Genomic DNA, 23,760 nt, shown 5'->3' on the forward strand with positions numbered 1-23,760 from the left:
TTCACCCTGGTTTGTGGCTAAATGAAAGTATGTGATTTGTTACCACTACTCATACATTATTCATCTATTATCAATAACATGAATACCCCTATCACCTATTATAACTCTAGGGCTATCACACTGAAAAAACAAAAGCTTTGAGTATGACACAGTAATACATAAGACACATTTCAATACACCTTTACCCAGACATATTTCATTGGTACACCAGTGTATACTTGAGAATCCTGCATGGTGGTAATTGGATGACGTGGATTTGTTTTACGTGGAGAAAAACCCATCTGCAGGAGGGATATGGGATGGCTCTATTGGTATAATTTTCCTGACATTCTCTTAATCAAGATAGGATGTTGCCGTCCTACTAGCTTGAGAAGAAATGTCTGGTGCACCCCAATATACTCTTACCAGCTTGCACATACCTTCTGTACCCAGCTGAGCCAGACCATGTGCTGCCTCCGCTGGGTCTGGAAGATACACTCTGGGAGCTACTGGTCTACATTGTCCATCTCTCCAGAGTCCACCAGACTCCTCACCACATCTCTTCACCTTCCATACAGTTAATTCTTCAGGTAACACAAATCTTCATATATTAACCAATATGTGTATGCGTGAATGTGTGTGTGTGTGTTCACATTTTAAAACTAAAACAATACAACGAAAAACAAAACAAAAAATAGATTTGTTAGCTGTCACATAAAACCCTGCTGTCTATTTCACAGCTATGTTCGCCCTGGTGTGACAGCCATGTATAGTCGTGTGTGTAAGTGTAGACTTTACTAGCAGCTACTTCAGTTGGTAACTGTGTCACTGTATAAAGTGCTCTATGTAGTGTCCTACTCATGTGCTGGTATTGCTATAAAAGATTTTTCAGTCAACTCAACATCGCCCCCTAGACTAGAAAAATGCTGAAGGCCAATGTATATCAATCGATTTTCTCTCTGCCAACTCACATGCCATTCTCAGTACCTCACATTCAGCTACTTGACTAAGTGAGAAAGACAAAAGGGTCTATTTCTATAACACTTTCTCCAAATATAACAGTACCCAGTACATGTCTGTCTAACAGTGAAAAAATATAAAACACGAAAATTCTACATTTTCTATGGTTTCACATTATGTCGTATCTTGTGGTAAAAATCCTACTCCAATGTTCTATACAGAGATGCATATCTGTATGCTTAACCTCTAGCAATCTCCTGTCCTCCCAACCCTTTGTGCATCCATATAAAGGCACATTTTTGTACAGGAGGCACGAACCACAAAAACAAAAAAACGAAACAGATATGCAATCTATAAAACATGAATCGTATTTCCACAACAGAACTTTTCTGCTTAAAATCAGCAGCTTCTATACACGTGAAAACAAAACCCCTGACTGTTTCTGTAACTCATGTCAATCTAGTGTGTGTATCCCTGAATTTGTCTTATGTAAAAATAATATGTCTTAGCCCCATTGGTGAGACTGTTTCTGTCTTTTTTTTTTATCTCTACCAGAGCAGAGAGAGAGAGAGAGAGAGAGAGAGAGAGAGAGATACTAGCATAGATGTAAAAAAAAATGAGAAATAAGAAAGCCATGAATAATAGGAATACAAAGATTTGAATACAAGGGTTTTAAAACAAACATACATGCAGAAAGGGAGATTTTACAGCAAAAATGACAGCTGGATTGGACTCTATGGGGAAAATGGCTGTATTCATTTCACTAATCCCCTTAGCTATTTGCTAAACTATGACCCCTCCCCATACTTGACTAGGGGGTCTTACGTCAACCGTGCAATCCAGTGTTGTCCGTCATTTGTTCATTAAGAACTCGGTATCACATTAACTACATACCTTTTCAACTGACTTGTTGACTTATAATAGAGAAATGTAAAAATTAAATCTTGATGACTCATCTGAGATACATAAAACGATATTTTGAAGCAAAGTATGTACATACTTCATTTTTTTTTATAATGATTCTCAGCCAAACAAATTATCATGAGTCACTGCAGTCTAAAACAAAGAGTGTTCCAATGATCCATTGTTAATTAGTCTTTCAAGAGTAATTCTTCTATTTCTCTATCCCACCCCTTTAAACACTAAGTCTATATTTCTTTTGTGTACCCTTTATCTGTGAGAAGAAAAACAAGATAGTTATCTTGAAACAGCAGACAAAACTAACATTTCCATTCTTTTCCCTCAGCCAGCGATTAGGAAAACAAGCATTTGACAACATAAAACAAACCAGCAAAATCAACAAAGATTACTTTTTAAATCATTTACCTGCACACTAATACTTACCACAGTTTAACATTTACCACGCCTGGTTGTAGGACTATAGCTGTGACCTGTCTCCTAGCATTGACTATTGCTTTCCCGCACGGCATTTGCTGCTATAACATGCGCAGGCAGGTGTGAGTCTTCTTATCTATGTGAATTCCTCCTTGGAGGATATCTACGTGACCCACCCCTATGTGTATTGTGTCTTTCCTTTTTACAATCTCTCCTAATATGTCCTTCTTCTCTGCAATTGTAACATCTCAATATTCTAGGTTTCCTGTTATGTGGGTGGTCTGTATGCTGGTGGTCATGTGTGCAGTCCCTCTAATGTTGGGATACTTACCATCATTACCCTATCATTTAGTGTCTTTTTCTGTTTATTTATACTTCTATCATGTCCTATAGCTGACTCCCTGAGAGCACTTACAGTGATTCCTTTCCAGTAAAGTAATGAAATTTGCACCCTTCTTTTCAAGTTTTCCCTGAGGCCATCCATTAGAACTGTAACAGCAACCTCCCTGTAGTGTACATTATCCTTTATGTCTGATACCCCAGTATATTTGGCCATCGCTATTAGAGCCCTGCAAAAATAGTCTGCTACATTTTCACTGTCCTTTTGTTTGATAGTAAAAATTTTACTCCAGTCCACTATCACTGGAAAATATATAGCCAAATGTGTGATTATATGTCTAATATTGTCCTGATTATCATCCTCGGTTAAGGATTTATCCTCCTCCAACATACAATCCTTAATGAACTTTTGTATATCAATATCGAGAGGAAGACAGGCTCTAAGCACCATTTGCCAATCTTTATTAGTAGGCTCATGTGTGTTACCTAAATGTCTAATAAATTTCTAACTCTTGGCCACATCTTTTCTAGGATCAGGGAAATCAGACATAATTAAAAAACATTTCAGACCTAGTCCATGGATCATGTTTTACTACTTGTTTTAAGGGAACGTCACCATCCTTGTCCACCTTCCCATTGGGAACTGCTGTTGTTAGAACAGGATGTAAGCCTACCAAATCACTATGTTCTGAACTAGTTGCTGAAATTCCTGCTGCAGTACAATGGATGTCTCCCCCTGTGTTAACCTTTACATTATTCTCACCAATTTCAGCCGCTGCCCCTGCTGGTGGAACTGTTCCCTTTCCTTGTCCTGTAACATTACTTTTAACATTACTTAAAACAACATACAAGTTACTAGTTACAGTTTTTACATTTTTGGTATTGGCTGTACTTTCCGGCTCGACTGAATTTGTCTGGGGCGTGCTTGCGCTCAGTTCTCCACGCTTTGCAACGTACACTTTCGGAACGCTCATTTCCGGTGTGCATGTGTTTTTCGCCACACTTACTTCCGCTGTGCATTCGCTGCTCTGCCACGTGTTGCCTTTCATTTGCCACAACTTTAAACAATCATCATGTTTAATTCTTGGTTTTGTTGATTTAATCAACCACAATTTATTTCTAACATTATTTAACACCTCCGACTCTAAACTATCACTGCAGACTAAAGGGCGAACAGCTCCTCGATACCCTTTACTCTCCAGCAAAATCTGTTTTCACCATATACCTTATATACTACTTATTCAACTTCTTCAATACACCGTATGCTACTAAAAATACCACATACTACCATGAAACCACACCATATACTTCTTAAAATACCGTATATTACTTATAACACCGTATGCTACATAAAATTCCACATACTACCTGAACCCACACCATATACTGCTTAGAATACTGTATATTACTTATAACACCGTATGCCACATAAAATTCCACATACTACCTGAACCCACACCATATACTGCTTAGAATACCGTATATTACTTATAACACCGTATGCTACATAAAATTCCACATACTACTTACAATAACACCGCATGCTACTCAAAATGCACCATATACTACTTAAAATACCGTATATTACTTATAAAACTGCACCGTATGTTACATAAAATACCACATACTACTTAGAATAGTGTTCTTATTTCAAACACAACCTTGCCCGTCCAGTCTACCTCATGAAGCAGCAACCGATATCCCTGTCTTTTCAATTGTAAATCACTTCTTTGTCTGTCTTCAACAGTATGCAAATTCTTCCCTTATCTTTATGCATACCATTCACATATAACCTTTTGTTTTCTGCACAGAAAATTGATTTCCCAAACAATGGTAGTCTTACAGAGGTTTTAACAAATGCTTATACTATACATATATAACAGACTATGAACATGATTGTTTAAACACGTGGTAACAGTACCGGAAGTTCATACACGCTAAACAGGAAGTACACATAGACTAGGCAATGCAATACCTTTTAAAACGCAAAACGACAATAAAAAGAAACATTTTTCTTTCTTGTCCCTAGATTCTAGTTAGCGTTCCTTCAGACTATGCAACAACGGACATTCGGTTTCGCAACACAAAGTGAACCACAGGTCTTGAACACATTACGTTCTTTTCCATATGAGACGCGTCTGTCAATCCACCCTTTGTTGAGGAACCGAAAACCGTAAGCGTTGCATACCTGCCGATAACGTAACCGCCAACTCAGAGCCCCCAAATTATTAAAGTAATTCTATAGTTTTCAAATAAGCATTGCCCAAGCGATTGTATGTGTTTCTAACGCACAAAGTGATTTATTTTAGCAGATGCAAAGTTTAACAGATCAATACATGATTATATGATGATACAGTACAGTACAGCCAATACCAAAAGATACATACATACCGCTGGGCTTCGCTGCGCTACCATGGGCCCCAGTGGACAGTATATCTGTTTAGAATACTGTGGTCAGAGTAGACTGAGGCTAGTGGGGGTGCAGCTATGATTATATATACAGTCAGTGTTACAGAGTGAACAATAGAGATGACGTGGCTTGCTTCTATAGGTCCAGACTTCAGATGGGTCCAGGGTAAACAGGTCATAGGCTGGTTCAATCTAAGGAATCCAAAGGTGGGGGTCGTCTCTCCAGGGGATGAGCTCTGTTCTTCCCGACTGAATCTCCAGTTACAATTAGTCTATTAGCATTTTATGGTCAGTATCATATTAAAGGTTTATTCCCTAACATCAATAACTAGAGTATGTAATGTACGATCTCTTCGCCGAATGCACCGGACAGCTGCTGATGAATAGGGGTTTAATATGATACTAGACATGACAGCTTTCCTATAACCTGAACCTTAAATAATACTGAAGTGTACATATAGTCATATTATATAAACTAATAATAAACTAAATACTATCTGCTCATAAATGACTGTGTAACGGAACCAATATGAATATGAATTACATAAATAACTAATATTGCTACACGTGGCAATATTAACCAATATACTTTCGTTCATTCAATTACACGACTTCGACAGCGGTAATATATTGGAATACCTACAATCTATAAATATACTATGCAACTCCAATATGTCGCTCCCCAGTAGAGAGGACAATACAATACAGCAATACAACAAAAATGATAGACAATCGGGGGCTCCAAATTATAATATGCAAATAAATATATATATATATTCATATATATCGCTTTCTTAAAATTAACATCTCCAAAACCGAACTCATTGTCTTTCCCCCACCCAGGCTCCCTTCTCACCATGACCTCTCTATCATTGTTAACAACTCCACTATCTCCTCTGTCACCCAACTCCGCTGCCTAGGTGTCACTCTCGACTCCTCTCTCTCTTTTGCCCCCCACATTCAATCCCTTGCCCAAGCCTGTCGCTTCCAACTCCGTAACATTGCCCGCATCCGTCCCTTCCTCTCTCAAGATGCCACCAAAACTATCATCCATGCCCTCGTCATCTCCCGTCTCGACTACTGCAACCTCCTCCTTACTGGCCTCCCCCACTCCCGTCTCTCCCCCCTCCGCTCTATACTCAATGCGGCTGCAAGACTCATCTTCCTCTCACGCCGCTCCTCCTCTGCCTCCCCTCTCTGTCTTTCCTTACACTGGCTCCCCTTCCCCTACAGAATCCTTTTCAAACTCCTCACCACCACTTACAAGGCTCTCTCTCAGTCTACTGCCCCTTACATCTCTAGCCTCCTCTCCATTCACACTCCTGCCCGCTCCCTGCGCTCGGCCAATGATCGCCGCCTCTCCTCCACTCTGATCACCTCTTCCCACTCTAGAATCCAAGACTTCTCCCGTGCTGCACCCCTTCACTGGAACGACCTCCCTCGCTCCATTCGTCTCTCACCCAATCTGTGCTCCTTCAAGCGGGCACTTAAAACTCACCTGTTCCTTAAGGCCTACCAACCATCCACTTAACCACTCACCCTTCTGTTTCTCCCCTGGCTCCTTTCCTCTCTCCCCGTTGCTTCACTGGCTCCCTTTTGTGCCTGACTTTGTTTACCCTCCCTTAGGATGTAAGCTCGAATGAGCAGGGCCCTCTTCCCTCCTGTCTCCATACCTGTTCTTCTGCTCCATCTCTACTGTATCTGCCTGCTTGGAGTTTCTGAAGTACTGGTACTTTGTGTTTATTGTCCTGTACTGTTTTACCCTGTATAGTCTACTGTTTGTACCATGTTCGGCGCTGCGGAAACCTTGTGGCGCCTAACAAATAAACGATAATAATAATAATAATAATAATATATGTATATATATAATAGCTGATGATGATGATATATATATATATTTAAATATGAGGAATATGGCAGAATGACACTCACACGCACCTGAGATCCACTTTCTAAAGTTTCACTTTATTGAAACGCATCACATTACTCCATAAAAAAGCCATAAGGCTAATAAATTTTGTAATATATTCTAAATATATCAATTTAATCGAAAACCAATTCTAATATGAAACAATATCTCTAATAAATAATAATACACTTGTAAAGAGAAAATCTATAATATAGACCATAAATGCTCTATAGTGCAGTATTCCACATTCAGTGAAAATGTGATCACTACATTTGACTATAGTCTAATAGCAGGTGGCCCTCATACCTGCCGATAATTACAATAGTGAGCATTCAATCGTGCCTCATAGCAAGAAGAAAATAAATCCTTTCTTCTACTGCAGCCCAAATGGATCTGTAGGCAAATAATGATCTCATTCAAATGATTGGTGTTTCGTCTCGTGCTCGCTCAGTGTTAAAGATGTACATGGAGGGTATATAACCACAAATGAATAGCTGTCACAATCGAGCAAATATATAAATCACTGTTGCAGAAAGGAACACTGTCATTTAATTTTACCTGTTTAGCAAGCCAATCAAAGAGTTAATATAGTGCAGAACAAGGGGCTGTTTTAAGGAATCATTTTCCCCATTTACTGTTAGACACAGCCAAATAAACCTTGCACTCACTAATAGCCATCTTATTAAAGGAATATCCCTTTAGGGCATGGCAAGATATTTGTAGCTGCCTGCCTTCTCAATAAGGTCACATAGGCAGACATGGGTAACAGGGACCAATAAGTCACTGTCTAGGTTTCATATAATTAACCAAGTCACTGACGCGTTTCATCACTCAGTAGTGACTTTTTAATAGATAATATGCTGAACACTTCAGCAATATCGGTGGTAGTCCGCATATCGATGCTGACTACACAACAAAACATACCCTGGCGTTTTCACACAGAAGGGCTCCTTCCCAACATGGTTGCAGGACGATTGATGTGCCCACTGACTGCAAGCAATTGTGATGAATGAAGAAGCTGGCGCGACTTGATGACGTCATTGGGAACCGCAATGCTGTTATTGGTGCTGTTAAGGGGGTAATGTAAGTATGCAGGCATGGACAATGTACAACGCTTTGTAAAGCCACTGTGTCTACTCCACTATCCTGTGGCAACACTCTGTATTTTATTGCTACCTGTTCTCTGAATCTTCAGTAATTATGGTGCTTAAACAATTTCCAGTTTCTATTTCAAGTACTTATTGCTCCTATGCCAACTCTGGAGTGACAAATTATTTTTCCAGGAAGAAATTTATCAGTGCAGTACACATTCCAGAGACTGTATAATGCAATAATGTGGACCCAAGAGTTCTTTGCCCGGTACTGGATCCACCTAGGGAAGAAATAAATTTATCTGTACAAGCGGCACCTCTCAATGTCTCTACAAATTTGCAATCAACTAAAAAGCACAGTGTAGTAAACTCCAGCTTCTCAGGGACTCCACGCCCCCACCTGAATGAGGAGGAGCGATGGCGCAGAAGGACCAATAAACTATGTCTTTACTGTGTCAGTGATGTACATTTTCTACAAGACTGTCCACTCTGCAGACCACGACCTTCTACAGAACTGTCTTTAGTTTATTCTCCTACTCATTACAGATATGTTTACATCATCCCAGGGAGCCTGTTTTGCTCCCTGGGATGAGGGTTAATATGCTAGTCTCTGTCTCCAGCTCCGAGGTGCCGTCCTCTGCCTTCAGCTCTGAGGTGCCATCCACTGTGTCCGGTCCTGAGTTTCCTACTTCTGTTTCTGGTCCCAAGTCTTCAGTCTTTGTCTCCAGCCCTGAGTCGCAAGCTTCTGTCTCCGTTCCAGAGATATTGCCTGCTTCCGTGAGGGCGCTGTCCCTCCAGTCCGCTCCAGAGAGGGCCCTGTCGCTCCAGTCTGATCCAGAGGGCCTGTCCTTTCAGTTCACTCCTGAAACTTTGCATGCGGTTCAGCCCAAGTTGCCACTCCATGCGGATCAGCCCGAGTTGCCACTTCATGCTGTTCAGCCCGAGTTGCCACTCCATGCGGTTCAGCCCGAGTTGCCACTTAGTGCTGTCTCTGCTGAGGCTTCTCACAATGCTGTCTGCTTTGAGGCTTCTCACAGTGCTGTCTGTGCTGAGGCTTCTCACACTGCTGTCTGTGCTGAGGCTTCTCACAGTGCTATCTGCGCTGAAGCTTCTCACAGTGCTGTCTGCGCTGAGGCTTCTCACAGAGCTGTTCCTTCCAAGCCTTGTGCCCAGTCCGGGCCTCCTTCCAAGCCTGGTGCCCAGTCCGGGCCTCCTTCCAAGCCTGGTGCCCAGTCCAGGCCCCTTCCAAGCCTGGTGCCCAATCCGTGCCTCCTGCCAAGTCTTCTGCCCAATCTGGGCCTCCTGCCAAGGCATCCTCCCAGTCCGGGCTGTCTTCTGCCAACGGTGTCCTGCCCAAGTCCCCAGGGACGTATGTTCAACCCGAGCTGACCAAGTCTCGTACTAAACTGAATTCATCCTCTGTTCCAGACTTCCGACCACCTACCTTCAAAGTGGATATTCAGCAATTGAATGCCCTTATTAAATTTTGTATATCTAATTTTCACTCTGTACCCGACCTCCTAGATACCCAACAAAAGCAAATGTTTTACCTGTTATCCAACTATACAGGTAAAGATCTGGAATGGGCAAGCACCATCATTGAAACCAAAGATTCCATCCTGTCTGATTTGCAGCTTTTTACTGATGCAGTGATCAAAGAATTTGCCCCAGCAATTGCCAATTCCACTCCCAGTGCTTCATCTATGCCACTTTCTTTATCTCCGGCTACTCCAACTTTAAGGTTATCCTTTTCTTCGCTCCATTTCCAGCAACCCTCTCAAAGCCATAAAAAGAAAGTTAAAAAGGAGATAAGTGTGACTTCGAGATACCTGCATTCCTTGGACATGGTTTCCGTACCTTCTCTGCCCATGGATGAGGATTTCCCTACTACATGCCCAATTTTGGACCATTCTTGGTAAATTGGGTGTCTGAATTCTGCCCTTAAAGGAGGGGTTACTGTCACAACCTGCATCCTGCAGCTCCTGTCTGCAGTTACTTTGTTGGACCTTTGTATATATTTGTATACTGCCTGTAGTACCACTGTCCACCAAAGGGGCCACTGTGGTACTTAGACTGCTCTTACCTGCCTTGCTGGAAGCTTAAACACCTGTTTCTGGCCTATATAGGCCTGCCTGTCCCAAGCAACCTTTGCCAAGTCATCTTTTACATTTACCTGTGTTGCTGTTCCTGTTCCATAGCTCCTGTTCTCTGAGTTTCCAGTACGTCTATCCGCAGATCATCTCAGCCACTGTTGTCTATTACACTATCCTGTGGTAATGCTTTGCATATTATTGCTACCTGTTGTCTGCTGTTCCCAGCACATTTATCCGCAGATCATCACAGCCACTGTGTCTACTCCACTATCCTGTGATAACGCTCTGCATATTATTGCTACCTGTTCTCTGAAATTTCAGTGCTTTGCTCCGAAGACTGTCGCACCTTGTGTGCCATCTCCACTACTTCATGGTAAAGTCCTGCGGACCACCACATTCTGCATCTGTTATCCACTGTGTTCTTTAGCTATTTCTGCCATACCCCACCATACTGCAACCTGAAACCTGTGTAACCGGTGTTAATAAAAACCACTTTATTTCACTACGTTCTCTCTGTGGTTTTTATTGGGAATCCTGACACCATTTTTATTCCGTACCCCACCCAGTAATGTCACAGCACAAGTGTATCTCTATGAAATTGTTACTGTTTTTTTTTTTCCTAAGGAAAAGAAACATATTTTTTAATTTTATTGTCTGAATTCTAACACTATTATAATATAAATACAATGATTACAAGTCGTATACATGGAAATTCACATTGTGCAAAGATTAAAGTTTTGCCTACTACTGCTTAAAGACTCCTTCATTTAGTTATTATGGGTCTGACTCATTAAGGAGCATAACTGGCACATGTTTTTACTAGTGTTTGCTGAAGATTATAGGATTAGTTAAAATGTTAAGTGCATGTTGTATAGTTCCTTTTATGCTCGCATACATGTGCATTGTGGTTGTGTGCTTTAAAAGCTTTGAAATATTTTGTTGTCTACTATGTATGCATATGTAGTACATTTGAAGTGGATTTATTTTTTTTAATTAAACTGTCATGTTTCTGAAATTTCATGTTATGCTTCCTTTTATATTTTTGGGGATTATATTACAGAAACTTGGAGATGAGCATTAAAAGATCTATGCTACTTGTAAGTATGTCTAAACTGTATAATGTACAAAGGGACTACACAGTCTGCAAGGCATGTGGCGCAGATTACAAGCAGGTACAAGGCCACATGGAGGTGCTATTAGGAACTATTATCTATCACATCATTATTTACAAGTAACCCTTTGTTGCACTAAATACATTGGTATACACTGTACTCATAAATTGTAGGTCTACCATCTTGGCAAAATATTAACACTCTTTGCATTATGGTGTACTTGTAGAATTGGCATATATTGTAGCATTACTATAGCACCATATCATGATATAAGATCTCCCTAATTGTTTACATGTTTACTTACTCACTACTAATAAATTATTTTTGTTCTTTCTTGTTATTATTTATAGGATTCCCAAGACTTTTCTGGGTATCAAGAATATGGAATTTTTTCATACTTTAAATGGAAGTAACTATTGGACTTTGCTTCAAATGTAATGCTTAAAGTAAATGGACAAAAACACAAACTATTTTTGGTTTAAAATTGTATATTAGTGCAAACAAACAACAAAAAGTGAAAAGCAACCACACATGCAAATCAGAAAAAAATAATTCAGCTGTTTTATTCCAGGCCTGCTTACACCCTGGGCAGCTGTTTTTCTCTTGACTTGACTTCTGATTACCTGTGATGTGGATGCAATAGTGGGGAAGAAGCAAAAGGCAGTGGGGCAGCAAAGGATGGAGGGGCAACAGAGGGTGGAGGAGCAGCACAGGGTGAAGGGGGCTTCAGAGGGCAGTGGGGCAACAGAGGGCAGTGGGACTATGGGGTAAACTTGGGGAGAATAGTGAGGGTAAACATGGGGAGGATAAGGAGGGTAAAGTTGGGGAGGATAATGAGGGAAAATTTTGGGGTAAAGGGGCCTGGGGAGAGAAAATTTACAGAGAAGCAGAAGTGAGGAAATATGCCTCAGGGGAGGAGAGACAACATGTGTCATAGGAGAAGGAATGGTAGCATGTGGCATTAGGACAGGAGGGTTGGTGGTGACATATTGTATAGCAAGGTCTGTGAGATGGGTCAGGATAGTGTCAATATTTTGGAAAGTGTGATGGATATGGGTTAGGGTTGTGTTGATGTCATGGGTGGTGTTTTGGAGGACTTGATTAGACTGAAACATTTTAATGTAGCATCTTGTATGGGTAACATCTACTGTATCTTCACTCAATAACATCAACATTTTTAGATAATATTAGTAGATTTCATAACAAAAAATAAAGTCGGTGTGTATATATGGGGCTCAAAATTATTGTACCGTATAAACTTAACAACCAGAACAGGGAGGAGGCCCAGCAGGAGGCTCTCCTGTCCAGCCCTCTCCCCACTCCCTGGAGGAAGAGTACAGGGCTGAATCTTAAGAGGAGACCAAGGTAGAAAAGGCCATGGAGGAGGTCCTTGTGGAGGAGGCCCTTGAGGCCCAAGTGGAGGAGACAGGGAGTCAGTCCTATTCTACTGCAAAATAATGTAAGTATCTTGATGTTATAATGTAGACTAATATTAATTATTTTGTTTTGCAGGACAAAAGTGTAGGCGTCAGAAAGCCTTTCTTTAAAAAATGTGACATTTCCTAGGCCTATGCAATGTTTGCCATTACTCAGGTGACATCATGGACCTAATAAGTTTTTGTTGCCAAGCAAACTCTACCCAACAATATATCTGCAAGAGATAAGATACAGTTTGTCTGGGTGATATTTTTTTACTTTCCTTACACAGTAAATGACAGCAGAGCCATTCTTCCACTATCATCATACCCTATATGGACAAAACTATTCGGACACTTGACCATTACACAAACAGGGACTGTAATGACATTGTATTCAAATACATATACTTTAAAGTGTAGTTGGTACCCCTTTTGCAGCTAAACAGCTTCCACTATTCTTGGAAGGCTTTCCACAAGATGTTGGAGTGTTTCTGTGGGAATTTGTGCCCATTCATTCTGTAGAGCATTTATGAAGTCAGGCACTGATGTTGGATGAGAAGGCCTGGCTCGCAAACTCCGTTCCAGTTCATTCCAAAGGTGTTCAATGGGGTTGAGGTCAGGGCTCTGTGCGGGCTGGTCAAGTTCTTCCACATCGAACTCATCAAACCATGTCTTTGTAGTCCTTGCTTTGTGCACTGGAGCACAGTCATGTTGGAATAGAAAATGCCCTTCCCCAAACTGTTGCCACAAAGTTGGAAGCATAATATTATCCAAAATGACTTGGCATGCTGAAGCATTAAGTTTGCCCTTCACTTGATATAAGGGGCCTAGTCCAAATCCTGAAAAACAGCCCCATACCATTATCCCTCCTCCACCAAACTTCACAGCTGCATAATGCAGTCAGACAGATAACGTTCTTCCGGTATCCGCCAAACCCACACTCGCCCATCTGACTGCCAAACAAAGAAGCGTGATTCATCACTCCAGAGAACACATTTCCATTGCTCCACAGTCCAGTGTTGAGGTGCTTTACAACACTCCATCCGCCATTAGGCATTGGTCTTGGTGATGTGAAGCTTGCATGCAGCTGCTCGACCATAGAAACCCATTACATTAAGCTCCCGTTGCACAGTTTTTGTGCTTGCATTAATGTCAGTGGGGACTTTTACGCACCATGCACTTTAGCAGTCTTTGAACCCGCTCTGTGATTTTACATGATCTTCCACTTCATGGCTGAGTTGCTGTTGTTCCTAAACACTTCCACTTTTAAATTATATCACTGACAGTTCACCATGGAATATCCAGCAGGGATGAAATATCACAAACCACCTTATTGCAAAGGTGGCATCCTATCACAGTACCAATAAGGTGGCATCCTATCACAGTACCACACTTGAAGTCACTGAGCTCACTTGCACATGTAGACTGCATGGCTAGGTGCTTGATTTTGTATACCTCTGGCAATGGGTCTGATTGAAAGACCTCAATTTAATAATTAACAGGTGTGGCCAAATACTTTTGTCCATATAGTGTGCATGCTTTTTTCACATCAGGCAATATCATACAGACATCATAGAAACAGCATCTTGCAAAGGGTTAATAAGCAGGGTTAGTATGATATTTTGATAATAACTATGATAATAAAACATGAGTGTAAGGAAGGAATTGAATGCCTGGGCATTCCACTGTCAATCAATAATACAAATGCATTTTTAAATCCGGACGTGCGTATACCAAATTTAAGTGCATTTTTTTTTTAAAAAAAATGCACATTACATTTGCTTTGTGTTATTTGATGATTCAAGCCCTTTTACTTTTCCTATTTTGTCCTAAAACACTGCTTGTCTTAATAAAGTCATAAAAGTTAAGGACTTTAGGACTTTCTTTACTATGAGGCAATATCATTCACTTGATTTTTTTTAATACATTGGTACAATTACACCTATAATTGTACTTTACTGTGCAGAGTGTGCCTAAAAGATGCAAAGTTGTCCCACTGAAATGTTCTTAGGATGAGGGCTGATCTCTCATACCACTAAAGATTTGTAAAACTCAAGTTAATCAAGGAAGAAAAGTAATGACCTTTGGAACCATACTCAGGCCCTCAGGTCCAGGAAAGTGGATACAACACCAGCTAAGGTTGACACAGCCAGAATGCAAGGGTGTGGGGGTCTAAGTTACTACGGGCCGCAGTCATTAAGGAGAGCAAAGCATAAAAAAGGGTAATCTTTGCACCTGGGCATAACCATGTTGCAATTGGGGAGATAAATTTAAAATGTGGGTACAGATGTATAGTTGGGGTAGGACATGTCCTAGATCAACTTTACATTTCAATGTAAAAATAAAGCTATCACGTATTTGTGTGCTAGATGAAAAAACAGCCAGTATTTAACTTGCATGCAAAATAATAAACTAATTTGCAGCCCTTGCATTGTAACATGGTTTGTCCCGGAGAGCATTTACTTCTTTTTTTGCCTTGCTTTCCTTAATGACTTAGGCCCTACATGTGTTCACTAGGGCTCACTGCAAAACAGAATGGGTTTGGCTGCGTGTAGTAACCAAGTTGCTATCCAGCAAACTGGCTCTTATTGTAGTGTGCAGAGCATTACAGTTAAGTAGTTCTGAAGGCAGAATAGCCAGACAAGCCAAGGTCAGCAGGATGCAGGTAAAAATAACAGAATTAGCAAGCAGAGGAACAATCAGGAAGAGCCAAAGGTCAAATCCAATCTGTCAGCTCAGTAGAAAGTCAGGATCCAACTATCACGAAGACAGGAACAAGCTGGCTTAATAATCAGGATTCAAACAGTAAATAGGATAACACGCTCAGGAACTCAGTCCAGCAAAGTTGATACTCTGGCAAGAAATGACAGGCAGATTTTTTTTAATCTATCTGCAGCTGTTGCATTTATTTTACACATATAACATAAAATATGAGCAAATGACCATGTAGAAGAACTAGGGGCCTGATTCATCAAGGATCTTAAATGAAGAGGTATCTTATTTCAGTCTCCTGGACAAAACCATGTTGCAATGCAAGGGGTGCAAACTAGTTTTCTGTTTTGCACATAAGTTAAATACTGACTGTTTTTTCCTGTAGCACACAAATATCAACTTTAAATTTTAGTGTACAAATAAGCTATCAAGTATTTGTGTGCTCTATGAAAAAACAGTCAGTATTTAACTAATGTGCAAAACAGAATACTAATTTGCATCCCTTGCATTGTGACATGATTTTGTCCAGGAGACTGAAATAAGATACCTCTTCATTTAAGATCCTTAATGAATCAGGCCCTAGATGAGCAAGGTAATTGGCTTATAAGTAAAGAAGTTTGGTAAATATGTTAAGTTATGGGTAATTATGATGTTACTACATTTATCTAATATATTGAGAAGGATTAAACATAATTTAAGTGTACCTGTTGCCTACGCACAGTTGAGGCATCTATATTATAGGCAGAACCAATAGTCATGCAGCCTATCAATTCACTTACAGCCTAAGATATATCTAAATGTTATAGAAACACTTAATACAAGAATCGAGTAAACTCAAATATATATATATATATATATATATATATATATATATATATATATATATATATATATATATCTATATCTATATCTATAATATAAAAGCCTAGCGGCGTGTGTTAGTCTGTGTGTGGAAAAAAAGCAAACAAGCTGCAGCGCCACCTGCTGGGCGGAGTTATACACTGACCTACTAAATTCTTAGCATTATCTAATATATAAAAGTAAAATCCTAGCGGCGTGTGTTAGTGTGTGTGTGTGTGGAAATTTTTTTTTTTCTCAGAAAGGGCTCATCCAATTGACCTGAAATTTGGTATACTGACATTATTTGACAAACAAATTAGAATAGTGAAGTCAGTTATCTTCCATCATCCCCCCTTCCCCCTGTGGGAGGGGTAGTAAAGGCTAAATTTGCGAGTTGAGGGCTTAAACTCATTTTCGCGAGGTAATTTTACCTCATGAACACACATGTGTAGAGGCGTGTGTTAGTGTGTGTGTGTGTGTGTGTGTGTGTGTAAGAAACTATTTTCTCAGAAAGGGCTCATCCAATTGACCTGAAATTTGGTATACTGACATTATTTGACAAAAAAATTAGAATAGTGAAGTCAGTTAACTTCCATCATCCCCCCTTCCCCCCATGGGAGGGGTATTAAAGGCTAAATTTACGAGTTGAGGGGTCAATCTCATTTTCGTGAGGTAATTTTACCTCATGAACAAAGGGCTCTAGCGTCGGGAAGTAACGCTCTTCCCCTGAGGAGGTCTGGGCTAGGCCCAAATGCATGACAAGAAACTTTTTAAGACCTTAAGTAGCTTGATTTGACTAGAATGCATGAGTATCATGCACGGGTTAACTTGTATATATATATATATATATATATATATATATATATATATATATATATATATATATATGTGTGTGTGTGTGTGTGTGTGTGTGTGTGTGTGTGTGTGTTTACTTGCCTGGAAAAACTGAGGTGTACAAAGGTACTGTGCAACAGTAGCCTTCAGCATAATTATCATAAAGTTCCAATCACCTATGATTTATTCTCACACTATCACTCCACAACGTGCATAGGGGCACCCTGAGAGGGAAAGCAACACATACAAAGTACCAGGTCCTGGGCCTACCTGTGAAATGAAAGGAGTCACTGCCTGGTGGCTATAGAAGGGGCCCGGAGTAGTTTCTGCCCCAGGGCCAGAAAATACTCTTGGTAGCCCTGATCGTACATACTGAGATTTTAAAAAAAAAAGTTTGTGGCTATATGGATTTCATTTTCCTCTTGTTTTATTTTCTATAATTTCCTCTTGCTGAGTATTTATATAAAATTGTGTTGTTGCAATTACACAGCATTATCCCACACTAGCCATCCAAAAAGCTGACATGTTTTAACTCTACTATCTGCTAAGCTATCACTGTTACAGACCCTCTGATCCAGTCATGCTTAGAAAGATCCTGGAAAGAAAATAAGTACTGAAACAGACAGAACTGCTTTCCCCACACTGCAAAATGTAGAGTTGCTTTGCATACAGAACAAGTAGAAGTGTTTTAAGGCATTGTAACTAGATGCAAGATTCTCCATAGGAGAGAGGGAGAGCATACTCTGGCAGTCTATTTCAAACGGATGAATCAGCTGCTCCTGCCAGTGAGAAAGCGGCCTCGATCACAGCCACGAGTGTAACTCAGTAGTTTGAATTGAGAAGGCTGAGCAGTAAGGGAGAAAAGATCTGAATACATCAATACCTTTATTATAATGTAAAACCTGATACACTTACAGATATAAAAGAGGCATGAATTGGGCTAACTTTTTCAACAACATCCTCCCGGAAACATATTTTGAAGTGGGCTTTTATGACATTCATTATGTTTTTAAGCTATAGCATGATTTTTTCTATGTTCAGTAGGCAAATGTGTTGATTAACTTCATGAATGTACTTTGTTTAAATGCTATCTGTGTTAAATAGAATACATAGAGTAGTATTCTTCAGCTGCCTGTAGAAAGAGATCCATGCCAAAATGTTCTGGACATTGTTGAAAGTGTTAACCCGATTTATGCTTTATTTATTTTATGTGTATAAGTTATAATAGAAAGTATCACAGCACCTGATCATTGAGATCTTGTCTCGCACGGTGCTCTGCATTCTTTATTCAAAATAAGCCTTTGTAACATAAAAAATGTATTTAATTGTTTCAAAACAGGGACATGCATAATATGTTCTCTGTGCAGGTTCTGAGCCAGTTTAATAGTGACTATTTCCCCATTGCCCTTTGCAGGGCCCTCTTAAGAACCTCTTGGGCCCCCGGGCACAGCAGTGCACCGGGGCCCCTATATATACAAAAAAAATTAAAATTATTATACATATATGGGCCCTGCAGCCCAGGGGGGCCCTCCGGAGGCAGGAAAAAAAAAAACCTGCAAAAAAAGAAGAAAATACTTACCGTGCTGTCAGCTGGCGATCCGGCTCCTTCCCTGGTCTCCTCCTCCGTCGCGCTCCGCAATGGATGTCGGGTGGGCATGATGACATCACGCCCGACAAGCACTGCCAGCGCGATGGAGGAGGAGACCAGGGAGGGAGCCGGATCGCCAGCTGACAGCACGGTAAGTATTTTCTTCTTTTTTTGCAGGGTTTTTTTTTCTTCTGCCTCCGGAGGGCCCCCCTGGGCTGCAGGGCCCCCGGGCACCTGCCCAGCGTGCCCAATGGGAAAGACGGCCCTGGCCCTTTGAATGCCCTATTTTCAAACCTTCCAAACCATCTCCTACACCAACATGTTATTCCGTTCCGACAATTATGTCACACATGCCTCACAGGCTGGCACATAGGGGGTTCCTCTCCTCCGCGAACGAACGGCACTGTACAGCAGCCGCGGCGCTGTCAAAGAAGCGTCCGCAGCAGTGCTGTATTGTAGTACAATACAGCACTGCCACGGATGCTTCTTTGACAGCGCCGCGGCTGCTGTCCAAATCAGAATCGCCGAAATGGAGCAGCTCGCGCTCTCTAATTTATTTATTTTTTTTGGGGGGGAACCCCCTTAAATATCCTGCGTTTGCCCCTGCCTCATTATTTCAAACATTTAACCACTACCAATAACGTAGAAGTGCAAGATTCCCTTTCCCCCAGCCAGAGTCCTGAGGACTAAAATATGTAGCCATTTGTGACAGGGATCCTTCATTACACTGAAAAGTGTAAAATTGCGGTTTGTGACTGGCCCTTCTGCTCGCACTCCCCCTCTGCCGCCATTTTAAAGTGGCAAGCAGAATAAACTTACTAGTTCTCTATTGTAGAACTGACGGAGACGTGGGAAAAGCAACTGCATGTAACAGCACCAAAGTCCTGGCACTCTGATTATCACCATAGTGAGTGATTGATTATTGACTTCTCAGTTGGGAGGAATGCTGAACATTATTTTTAAAATTTAATTGCACTTGCCCTGTTAAGCAAGGACCAGCACACGGGTGTTATTTATAACTATTGTTTTACATGTTTATACTTCAACAGCAGCTAAAGACCATCAGTATTAAACATGCTATACACTTGTGTACACGATCACAATCACTTTACTAACAGGCACTTAGCTAAATTTGTGATGGGGGGGAGCAAAAAGCTTGCCAGGGAGGGAGATCCGTCTCCTGCAATGCTCTCTCCATAGGTTATATTGGGCTCAAGCTGAGAATTTCAGAGTTTGATAAATAGGGCAAAATTTCAGTCCCCATACACAATTATGGGGAGTGGATTTGGGACTGAAGAGGCTGGGACCACGATATCTGCTACTATCCTCTATTGATCATGTTTAAACTTGCAAATGCAGCAATCCCCTGAAAACTACAGGTTTCGGGGATTTAAACCTCTTCATAGGTTCATAAATAAGTTTGCAATCAGGGACCTCTTACCGCTTTGGCTGTTTATTAATACCCTGTCTTGTTGTATTACTGTGCTTGTTCCCAAGCACATGAAAATGTTTACAAATATAAAAAATATTTTTAAATGAGAGGCTTCTGGTTCACTGTAACCTATTGATTTCCCTCTTGTTTAACCAGCTAACTTGGTGAATTTATTTGAATTGACAGTTACATGTGCATGCTACAACACAAAACAACCAATATGAAATTGTTGATTACAACAAAAAGGTTAATTAGGCATTGACATTTAAAATATCCTTTAAACTCTGTTGGTTGTATGAAATCCTCTCTGCTTTAGCTAATCAAGTAAATATAATTTGAGGTCACATTTCCCTGTGGTAGTAATTAGTGACTATTAACTAAAAAAGATTGAAAACAAGAAAAAAACCTTCAGGTTCACAATGGATCATTTCATTAGCTTCACAATTATCATTAGATGTGACAAATACATCTAAATGAGTGCAAACATCAATAAAGAGAGAAAGAAAAACCAACACAACAATCATCATTTAGGATAACTTGATATAATTACATTTAAGAATTGTAAGTAGACAGTGGAAGGGAAATATAGATGTTGTTTAATGACAATTATGAAAACAGTAATTTCTCTATATAATTCAAGAAAACATGCTGTTTGCATAAATTAGTGTCACGGGCACTAGGAGTCTTTACCCAGGGATCACCAGGTGATGGGCTTACCAGAGCAGTATAGGTGGTAATATGGTACTCTGGTAGCAGGGTGATCACGGAACAGGAAATAGCAGATGATGAGATGCTCAGGAAAGTCTATGACTAGCAGCACTGGCAATATGGAGGTAGTAATACACGAGGAACTGTATGGACAAAGGACACGTGAAGGTAGTCAGTGGTCTGCGGTAGCAAGTTGTACCACTGCTATAGTGAGGAGGAATGTCCAACAGAAACGAGGAGGTGATGAGAGTCAGCGGTCTGCGGATAGCAAGTTGTACCGCTGTCTGAGTGAAGGAATGGAATCCAAGTGGAGGTATCCGGGGAGTCAGTGGTCTGTGACTAGCAAGTTGTACCACTGAATATATATGTGAGGAGGTGCACGGGGAGAGACTGCAACACAATATATACACGGGCACCTTGACTTTGATCCACAGTAATATGCACAATATAAATGTATAAATGACTGAACAACACTGCCAATATAGAAAGTCTCTTGAAGTAATCCGGCATGAGATAACACAGTCAATGATGGCAGTAGAGTCAGCAGATAGTACACTCCAGAGGAGAACCAACACAGTCAATGATGGCAATAGACTCAGCGGATAGTACACTCCAGAGGAGAACCAACACAGTCCAGCAAGGTATGCAATACACAGCACAGTCAATGGGAAGTATGCATACCGTGGTTCAGGAGAAGGCAGTCAGACAGGAGTGCAGAGATACCTGAAGGGCAGGAGGCCAGCAGGATACAAGTCCCTGGATGGGTGAAGCGGGGGTCTAGCAGGTGCAGCGCACAGGTAGGTAGACCAGCAGGGAACACAGGAAGGCGTGGAGAGCGGATCAGCAGTAGATGGATGAGTAGCGCTGAGAAGTAACAGCAGCGGGTCTCTGCGGGAACACGGAGGTAACCAATAGCAACCAGCAGGTGCAGTAACGATGGGACACCGGAGCAGAGTTGAACTGGAACAGATGATCACGGAGAGTAGCGGGTAGCAATAGTGGCAGCAGACTCAAGGAAACACGGTAGAGTTGACAAGGACTGAAGACTGAAGCGCACAGAGGCAGCGGATAGGAATCAGCTAAACAGTCACGATGAAACACAGACGGGTTGCAGGTTGAAGACTGTAGTGCACGGAGGCAGCGGATAGGAATCAGCTAGCAGTCACGATGATGAAACACAGACGAGTTGCAGGTTGAAGACTGTAGTGCACGGAGGCAGCGGATAGGAATCAGCCAAACAGTCACGATGATGAAACACAGACGAGTTGCAGGTTGAAGCCTGTAGTGCACGGAGGCAGCGGATAGGAATCAGCTGGCAGTCACAATCATGAACAGGTGAGTGGATGTGGTTGAAGCCTGTAGTGCACGGAGGCAGCGGATAGGCATCAGCTAACAGTCCCAATGATACATGGTAGAGTTGAAGTGATAGAAGACTGTAGTGCACGGAGGCAGCGGATAGGAATCAGCTCACAGTCACGATGATACAGTAGATGGTAGAAGTGGTATGGGAACCACAGTAGTAGAAGTGGTTTGGAAACCACAGAGGTAGAAGTGGTTTGGAAACCACAGGAATCAGCAGGGCTGAATAAACAAGGAAACACAGGAACACCTTCAGAGACTCATGGGAAATGAGACTCCAAGATCAGGCAACGTGGTGTTGACCACAGGTGCTTAATATAGGGAGGTTGCCTGATCTGCCAATTAAGTTAAAGGAACATACACTGGAGGTATAGAAAGGGCTGCGCATGCGCAGTCCCTCAGGATGGAGGACGGCCACGGTTCCTAAATGTCCGGGAAGAAGCACTCACAGTCCGGTGAGTGACAGTACCCCCCCTTTTAAAGGTGGGCACAGAACGCCTGGAACCGGGCTTGTCCGGATTTTTGGAATAAAACTTCTTCAGAAGGGCAGGAGCATTAAGATCTTCAGCTTTGATCCATGAACGCTCTTCAGGACCGAAGCCCTTCCAATGAACGAGGAAACGGAGGACTCCTCGCGAAATTTTTGCATCCAATACCTCAGTAATCTCGAAATCCTCCTCCTGATGAACTTGAACTGGCTGCGGTGCTGAGGGAGGAGTCGAGAAACGGTTGATGATGAGAGGTTTGAGCAAGGACACATGGAAGGCATTGGAGATCCGAAGATTCTTGGGAAGAAGAAGTTTAACACATACTGGATTGATAACTTGAATGATCCTATATGGACCAATAAAACGAGGGGCGAATTTCATAGATGGAACCTTCAAACGAATATTTTTGGTGGATAACCAGACACGATCTCCAATTTTTAGTGGTGGAATAGCCCGCCTCTTCTTATCTGCGAAAGACTTATATTTGTTAGATGTCTTCTTTAAACAGGTTTTGACCTGAGACCAGATATTTTTGAAGGTCTGACAAGCAGTCTCCACAGCAGGAACTTGGGTGGGTGGGAGGGCAGGAAATTCCGGAAAAGACGGATGGTGACCGTAGACCACAAAGAATGGAGTTTTGGATGATGACTCATGGTACATGTTGTTATGGGCGAATTCAGCCCAAGGAAGCAATTCTACCCAGTTGTCTTGGTTGGCTGAAGAGAACATCCTAATAAAGGTCTCAAGATCTTGATTGACTCGTTCCGTTTGTCCGTTAGATTGCGGATGGTAAGAAGATGAGAGTGCTAATCGTATGCCCAAGGTTTTACAAAGGGCCCGCCAGAATCTGGAAACGAATTGTACTCCTCTATCCGACACAATCTCAGACGGACATCCATGGATACGGAAGATTTCTTTAATGAAATGTTCAGCCAGAGTAGACGAGGAAGGTAAACCGGACAGAGGGACGAAATGGGCCATCTTCGAAAATCTGTCTACCACTACCCAAATAGTATTGTGATTCTTACTTGGTGGCAAATCAGTAACGAAATCCATACTAATATGGGTCCAAGGCTTGGACGGAATGGGTAGTGGTCGCAGCAACCCTGCTGGAGTTCTGCGGGAGGATTTGAACTGAGAACATAAATCACAGG

The sequence above is a fragment of the Mixophyes fleayi genome, chromosome 6 (assembly GCF_038048845.1).
Source record: "Mixophyes fleayi isolate aMixFle1 chromosome 6, aMixFle1.hap1, whole genome shotgun sequence".
NCBI classification, from domain to species: Eukaryota; Metazoa; Chordata; class Amphibia; order Anura; family Limnodynastidae; genus Mixophyes; species Mixophyes fleayi.